Source organism: Mytilus californianus, unplaced genomic scaffold (assembly GCF_021869535.1).
Source record: "Mytilus californianus isolate M0D057914Y unplaced genomic scaffold, xbMytCali1.0.p SCAF_2, whole genome shotgun sequence".
NCBI classification, from domain to species: Eukaryota; Metazoa; Mollusca; class Bivalvia; order Mytilida; family Mytilidae; genus Mytilus; species Mytilus californianus.
In genome coordinates, this window is record NW_026262668.1 from 65,722,330 (window position 1) to 65,731,502 (window position 9,173).

Here is a 9,173-nt window from a genome sequence, read left to right on the forward strand (position 1 = left end):
GTCAATCAGATGTGGATTCTCAAAAATTCTAGAGATCTACTGCTAAATCTTAGATCACAATCTCTGCAATATTGCAGCAACATTAAGACCTTTGATTTTTCTACGTTTTACACTACTATTCCCCATGCTCAATTGAAAGATCGACTTTACCATCTCATTAAACAGAGCTTTTTCTATAAAAATGGGAAGCGTAGATATAAATTTCTTGTTTTGGGTTATAATAATTCTTATTTTGTGAAGAACCACACTGATTCTATCAGAAAATACAGTGAAGATGATATTATCAAAATGCTGGACTTTTTAATCGACAATATATTAGTTGAGTTTGGTGGATTGATATTTCAACAGACAATCGGTATTCCAATGGGTACTAATTGTGCAACCATTCTGGCCGACTTGTTTTTGTACTCGTATGAAGCAGAATTCATTCAAAAACTTCCGAAAGACAAAAAGAAAAAGCACCTTGCAAAATTCTTTAATTCTACTTTCAGATATATTGATGATGTCCTTACACTGAATAACCCATATTTCAGTCAGTACTTGCATCTCAAATATCCCTGTGAACTTGAAATTAAGAATACTACTGATTCAAGAAGGACTGCTTCATACCTTGATCTTTTCCTCAATATTGACACAGATGGACGACTCTACGCTAAAATCTATGACAAACGGGATGATTTCAACTTCCCAATAATCAATTTCCCATTTCTCAGCAGTAACATACCCTCTGCTCCGTCGTATGGTGTTTACATATCTCAATTGATACGTAATGCTCTTGCATGTTCACACTATACAGACTTCATATACAGGAGTGTGCTCCTTACGCAAAACTGCTTCAACAGAGTTATGAGGAGGAAAGATTAAAAATGACACTCCGTAAATTTTATGGACACCATCACAAATTGGTTTATCTATACGATGTGTCTGTGTCTAAACTAACTAATGACATTTTTACCACGTCTTAGATCGTGGTTTAACATCTATGTCCGTCTGTCTGCTAAGTACCGAACGTGACCTATTCCTGAATATGACTGTTTTGCCGAGTGTGAATTTGCATTGCTATACGACGTGTCTCGGTATTTTATACATCCAACATTCATGTATTTATTTATGATGTTTCATTTGTTGTTTCGGTTGGATAATGTGTTATGTATTGTCGTTTGTAGTCCCAAATAATTATAAAATAGCCTTTCAGTACCGTCGTTATCATGATAATTGTTTGGACTAGTATTTTGAAAATAATTGTATGAATTTCAAGATTATATATTCGTTACAAAAATACGTCACTGTTTGTGATGTCCTGTGCTGTCTGTAGTTAATGAAAGGTGTTCGTTGTTATTCTGCGGTTTACATGTTGTATCGACTATTACAATGTATATTATTTATTTGTGCGTTTCTCTGTGATGAGTGTTCTTGCGTGTGTTTGTGCTGTTTTTCCGTCACGTAGTGTTGTCATTTTAGCGATATTTGTTAACATTGCCATATAAGCTGGAGGTTTTGCTAGCCATAAAACCAGGTTCAACCCACCATTTTTTCTTAAAATGTCCTGTACCAAGTCAGCAATATGGCAGTTGTTATCAAATAGTTCGTTTCTATGTATGTTGGCGTTTGATTTTGTTGCACTTCAGTGTTTCTGTTGTTCCTTTGTTGTTTTTCTCTTATAGTTGATGTGTTTCCCTCGGTGTTTGTTTGTAACCCGGATTTGTTTTCTCTCAATCGATTTATGACTTTTGAACAGCGGTATACTACTGTTGCCTTTATTTGACAATTAAAAATTTAAATCAAATCTTGTGCTAACCAATATTCCGAGAAAAAAAAACACGACCAATTCATTTTTTTCCCGATACAAACGATTTATTTAATGTGTTCTGCTTATCATACAATAGTTTATACAAAAGTACAGCATTTTCATCTATGTTTAGCACACATAATTCTCTTCCAGAAAACAACCAGTCTACTTTTCATCAATTTATCAAAAAGAAACTCTATTCATTTTGTTATACAAAATACAATTTTTCGTCAACTGAAGTACAAATTTGTCTAATATCAAACAAAAATATTGAATAATTTATTTCCAAATCGCAGTGTTTCACAAACATTTAATTTGAAAGACAAAACTAAGACAAAACTACTGTATGAAGACTAATATATTTGACAAGAGTTAATATTAAGCTTTATAAAACCTGTTATTTGAAACCTTAGTTTCTTAATAACTCTTTTATTTATCAAATGAAAATTTAGGAAAAGTTCGTTATCAGTAAAGCCAATGTCCAAGCATTGACATTTCAGTTGATAATACACTCGGGACAACAATCCACCAGCAGTGGTAAAAACATTATGTCCAGATAAATTGAGTACTTGTTGACGACACCCTATTTTTTATAAATTGAACATAAATACTTTCTTAATCAGTATCCAGATTACATCTCGATTTTAAATACAATATTATACAGCAGATAATGAATACTATGTTATTTGTGGTGATTTTAATCTTGTCCAAAACCCATGTATAGTTTATTGCAACTACGTGAATATAAAAAATCCAAAAGCTGGGGAAAAAGTTCCTGAATTAATTAGAAAGAAGTTTGATAGACCCGTATTGGGATCTTTTTCCAGAGGTAAAGCGATACACTTGGAGGAAGAGAAATCCTTGTAAACAGGCTAGATTAGACTTTTCAATGAAAACTTTCTAAACAGTCTAAAAAATTGTAATGTACTTCCAAGCTATCGACCAGATCACCCTATGATTTTGCTCGATTTAAAATTTGACCCTTTCATTAGGGGAAAAGGTTTATGGAAATTTAACAGGTATATTGGGGAAAATATAAGACTCATTTATGATATATTGCAATATACAGAAGAACATGAAATACCAGGTTTTTTACTATTGATTGATTTCGAACAAGCTTTCGATTCCATATCATGGGATTTTTTTATGAATGTTTTGAAATTTTTGATGAATCTATCATTAATTGGGTTCAAGTTTTTTTTATAATAATATAAATTTTGCTGTCATCCAGGGGGGAAACCTTTCAGTTTTTTGGGGGGATTGAAAGAGGTTATAGACAAGGGGACACGCTGTCTCCGTACCTTTTCATTTTATGTGTTGATATTCTTGCATTGAAAATAAGGGAAAATAGTGATATTAGTGGTATCAAGGTCACACGGGTTGAACATAAATTGTCTCAATTTGCTACTTCTTTGACTTTAGATGGGAGAGAAAAATCCATGCAGGAATCACTTTAAAAATAAGACTGGTTTGCAAAAATATCAGGATTGATTATTAACTTCACAAATAAACCAGTTATTTGGTTTTGGAGCAAAACATATAGTACAAATACATTTTGTCCTGACAGAAATCTGTCTTGGGGTGAAACTACTTTTAAATTACTAGATATCAGTTTTGATGTAGATCTTGAAAAAAATGTTAAGATAAATTATTCTGAAAGAATTGTACAGATTAAAAATAGTTTAAATCAATGGTCAAAAAGGAATTTAACTGTAATAGGTAGAATAACTTTGATTAAAACTCTAGTCTTGCTTATTGTAAACCATCTCATTATCTCTCTACCAAACCCTTCAGATGATATTGATAAGAAAATAATGAACTTATTTATGAATAAATATGAAACTCACCTATACATAGAGTTAAGAAGGATATTTTAATCAAACACTATCCGGAGGGAGGTTTGAAAATGCTTGATTTGAATATATTTATTACAGCACTTAAATCAAAATGGATTAAGTTTAACCACGCCACATTCTGTATGTGCCTGTCCTAAGTCAGGAACCGTTTGTTTTCTCGTTTGAATTGTTGTACATTTGTCATTTCGGGACCTTTTATAGCTGACTATGCGGCATGGGCTTTGCTCATTGTTGTAGGCCGTACGGTGACCTATAGTTGTTAATTTCTGTGTCATTTGGTCTATTGTGGAAAGGTGTCATATTGGCAATCATACCACATCTTCTTTTGATATATGGAAGGATTTTGCAGAGATAGTAAATGGCAAAATATTTGCATGTCAAATATAGATGAGAAAAAGTTGTTCAGTTGTGGTGTTGATTATAATAGACAACATTATATGAAAGTAAACAACTATTTTTGGAAAGATGAACTAAGATCCTGGAAATTGATTATTCAAAAAGAGAACATTTTTACTTTCATCTGACCAATTCAAGCAACACTATAACATTAGCACGGATTTTCTAAAATTTAACAGTGTCATTTCGGCAGTGAAAGAGGTATCAAAATCTTTCACTAAAGGATCTTACAAATCATTTTGTCCTTTTATACCATCATGTCTACAAGTATTTTTTAAACACTGTAAAGGATCAAAAGATATGTATTCTGTACTGACTAGAAATAATGTTGTTCCTACCGAACAATCAAAGTGGGTAACAATTTTAGGTGAACAGAATCTGAACTGGAAAAATGTTTTCAGTCTGCCTTTTCCTGTTATTAAAAATAATAAATTACAGTGTTTGCATTACAGGATTAACCATTGCATTATTGCAACAATTGAGTATCTAGTTAAAAATAAAACTTACTGATGATCCTTTATGTACATAAAACAGAAAATCAGTCTATAGAACATCTCTTTTGGAATTGATTTACTGTACACAATTTGGTTTCTTTCCGGTGGAATAAGTCTCCCAGTGAATAAATTAAACTTTCTTTTTGTAGACTTATTCAAAATGTTCCCCAACAACCCATACAACATGAATTTTCTTTATACTAAACAAATATATATAATTCTAGATGCTTTAAAAAGAATCTCTCAATTAAAAGCAAGCAAGCAATTAAAATAAAGCTGAAAGATATGTATAAATTAGAAAGTATGATAGCTGTAATAAAATGAAAAAATAACTGAGTTTGACTATTTATGGAAAGTTTTTGAAAACTTGTTTTTTAAAACATGCTAATTCTACTACTTTTTGTTATTTTACTTATGACTATTAACCAATAATTTATTTTAGAGAATATATTATTGTCATATTATGTTCTTGATCTGTGTTTCTCAATGCTTGCTGTTACGAAAGAAATATGTATAGTTTGTCATATATATGCTTTGAATGTTGGAAAAAAAAAAAATAATTAAAAAAAAAAAAAAAATACTGCAGATTAAAAAAAACCCGGTGATTACCTTTCTCGCGAATGGTTAATTGTTTAGCCAGTTCCACAGAATTTGTTTTCAAATATTTTATAACATCATGAATGGTGATACTTTTTTTTAAATTCAGAATTAAAGTTTTAAAAATAATATGATGTTTTGTATCAACGCTTTAAAGAAACCCATCACCAACTTGTTCATTAACAGTTTGGGCTGTATTCTGATTCCAAATCACATAAATCAAGGGACACTATATGGAAAATTTTTTCGCAATACGATATGCTTTGTTAAAAAATAGATTAGTGAATTTGGAATCATTTTGTTGTAGCGATCTTAATTTCTTAATTAAGCTTTTTGTGCAAGTTATATAATACATATCAAGCTTAACTACATCATGTAAAATTACATTCCATTAAGGTGTTTCTTACTTTTCATAATATTGCGCTTTATTAAATTACGGTGTTCGTACTTTTCTTAGTATCAATATTTGCATTTTAGTGGACACGAATTTTATCATACTATAATTGATATTTGTTAACAGTCTGACAATTAAGTGTATTACGTTTTTTACTTTAAATATACAATTACAGTATCCTCCACATCAATATCAAATGAATATCGAATTTTGAAGTACAATTTCTTTCTCAGGGTTATATATCAGTAGCTATCATTCAGAGAATCATTCAATCTTTCAAGTGTTTTACTATGGCATTTATATCATCATTTACAATCATATTTGAATTAACCTTTGATTGTCATTTCAAGCTAAAATCCATTATAAATATCACTTTAAAAAGTATCAACAGGCAGAATTTAAAAACTTACAACAAAAGCAAACATTACACGGGACAAAATACAATTGTACTCTAATGGAGAATATTTACAAGTTAATATTTAAATACATTTACCTTTACTAAAGCTTCCATTAGCAATTAGCAAGAAAATAATTTAAATAAAAATGTTAACATAAAAGTAATAGCACGTACCTAAAGTTAACAGAAGATTTTTCAAAATAACATCGATCACAATTTTACTTAAGGCATCTGAATTTAGAAATTCAACATGTTGTTTTGAATTAATAATTTGTATAATATTCCAATCGTAGTCATTTATGTGAAATTCAGCAGTCGATGTTTTTCTGTCTAATTATTTTCATCAAAGTCACAGAAAAGGCAGAGTTATCCCGTGACTTTGTGACGTAATTGCCCGTTGTCTACATATGAATGTATGAGTATTTTTGAAAAATGCCTTTTTAAACGATACATCTACTTTCTTAAAATATTAAGATAAACACTTGATCCTAAAATAATACATAAAATATAGATTTTGATCCGTCCCTACTCGATTTGAAAATATTTTTAAATTTTGCCATGGATCGCCTATTATGTCCTGTATAAAATGGTAGAAACTACATCGTTTTTTGCACGATTTATGAAATGATTAGTCGAACCTCTAAATAAATGTTGCATCAGTATTTGATAAACTTGAGAATTATATAACCTGTTTAATACCCGTCATTTTGTCACATGTTTAGTACTATTCTTTTCAATAATTTTCATGTGTAAAATTTTGTTTTCTACATTTAACACGTTTCTGTCCAATATTACATTCCTAGAACAAGATGTAAATCGTTATCCTGAAAATTTAATTTGTTGCAGTTGTAGATGTAGAAGACGAAGAGGGAGTTACTGTTCTTAGATCAGCAAAAAGCTTTCGATCGAATAGAATGGGGATGGGTCCTAGCTTGTTTGCAAAAATTCAATTTTGGACCGAAATTTTGTATGTGGATAAACATGTTATTAAAAGATTCAAAAACATGCATTAAAACAAATGGATTTGTTTCTAAATATGTTCCAATTTCACGATCAACGCGGCAAGGCTGTCCAATAGCACCTCTGCTTTATGTTATTCAAGCTGAGCCAATGGCTTGCGCAATAAGGGCTTATAAAGACATTGAAGGCATTAAGTTACCTGCTCATACATATACTCAGGAAACAAAAATCTTTGCAGATGACACTCAATTATTGAATAAAAACGAAAAATCAGTTGAGAAGTCATTTGAAATTTTAACAATAAACGAATTTGCTTCTGGGGCTAGAATTAACTACGATAAAACAAAAGGTCTGTTTATAGGGATGTTAAAAGGAAAAAAAAACCTAGGTTTACTAAAATTAAAATTGTTAAAAACAATGTTAAAACTCTAGGCCTCCATCATGGATATGAAATAGACGATAATATGATTTGGAGTGATAAAATCAATAAAATAAAAAGTTTTCTGGAGGTTTTGAAAACCAGAAATCTGACCTTCACCGGCAAAACTCTCATTGTAAAAAGTATGATCTTGTCCTTAATAGGGTTTGAAATTGACAGTCGTGGGATTCCAAACCAATATTTAAACGCAATAAACAAACTCATTTGGGTGTTTATTTGGAATAATAAAGTTAACCAAATAGATAGGAATGTTGTTGCTTAGACACTAAAAAGGGTGGGATGGGTATGAGTAACATTTTTTGCTTTGTAAAGAGTAGACAAATAAAATGTTTATACAAGATCATTCACTCAGATGAAGAAACTTTTGTGTAAAAACTGGTTAAAAAAATTGGATGTAACAATTGAAGAAGAGTATTTATTATGTAGATGCACAGATCTATCTAATTTTAGTCTATCATCAATTCCACCGTTCTATATAAATGCCCTTATCTCTTTATCAGAACTAAGAAAAATATATACACCTTATACGAAGGAAGAATTACTGAAATCTCGACTTTTTTGTAACTATGATATTTAATTTAAAAGAAAATCTCTATATTTTAAATCGTTCATCAAGATTAAAATAACAACTATTAGTAACATATGGAATCTTGAAACGAATACTTTCCAAAACTGTAATTCTATATATAATCGACTTATTGATAAGAGAAATTGCATAGCCGAATATTCAAAAATAAAAAATGCTATACCTAAAATGTACATAGATACACTAAGGGGTATAAACATTTTACCGAGCCAGCAGGTCAATTTGCTAATTAAATTAGACAACTAAGATCTGTACACAATTTCAGGTATTAAAATAACTCCCAAAAATTTAAAACCGAAAGATATTCAACACGTACTTAATCAAAATACCTTACCTTAGGCACAATTAAAATGGGAAACTGAGTTTGCTGTAAGTATCGACTGGAAATCGGTTTGGGGTAATTCAAGAAATCTATGTATAAAAAATAAAATTAGTGAATTCCATTGGAAGTCCATTCATAACATTATTTACACCGAATCTAGACTACATCGATTTCAGCATTCTTTGGTTCAAGGTAACTGCCATTTTTGCAAAAATCACATTGAAACACAAAACCCTCTTTTTTATAATTGTAAAAAGATCTACCCATTAATATTAGAATTAAAAACTATATTCACAAAAGTACACTTGACACATGAATTAATTCTACAAGAGATAAATATGATCCTAGGTATTTATGAAGCCCTATAAAGGAAATTATATTTGGCAATATTCTAATATGCATAGCCAAATGGACAATATGGAAACTTCGAAATCTAATAAAGTTTGAAAACATCACTTGCAATAATAATAGAATTATTAGACAATTTTATTGTGAACTAAAAGAAAATATCGTTTTACGTTTAAATTATTTACAAAATAAAGAACCAGATATCAATAATGATCTGGTACACTTATTAGATCAGATATGTAATAATTAGGTCAAATGTGTACTTTTACTTTTTTAAGTTAATGTATCGATACATTTCATTAGAAAAAAAGGTGATTTTGTTTACCTTCTTTTTACATTTCCATTGTTTATAAAAAAATAGAGCAATGTATATAACCTGATTTAAAACTTACCTTGTTGTAGACAGGTATCACTGTTTATAGAATCTGGTGTGATCAATTTAATGCATTATGTTGGGTGTGTTTGACTTGGTTTTAAATTGAAATAAGAAAACTACAATATGTAATTTTATAAGTAAAGTAGACATTTATCTCGCCTGTTTTCTCTGGACAGGAATGAGAATGTAACACAAGTATGCTCTCCTGGGCTACTGAGG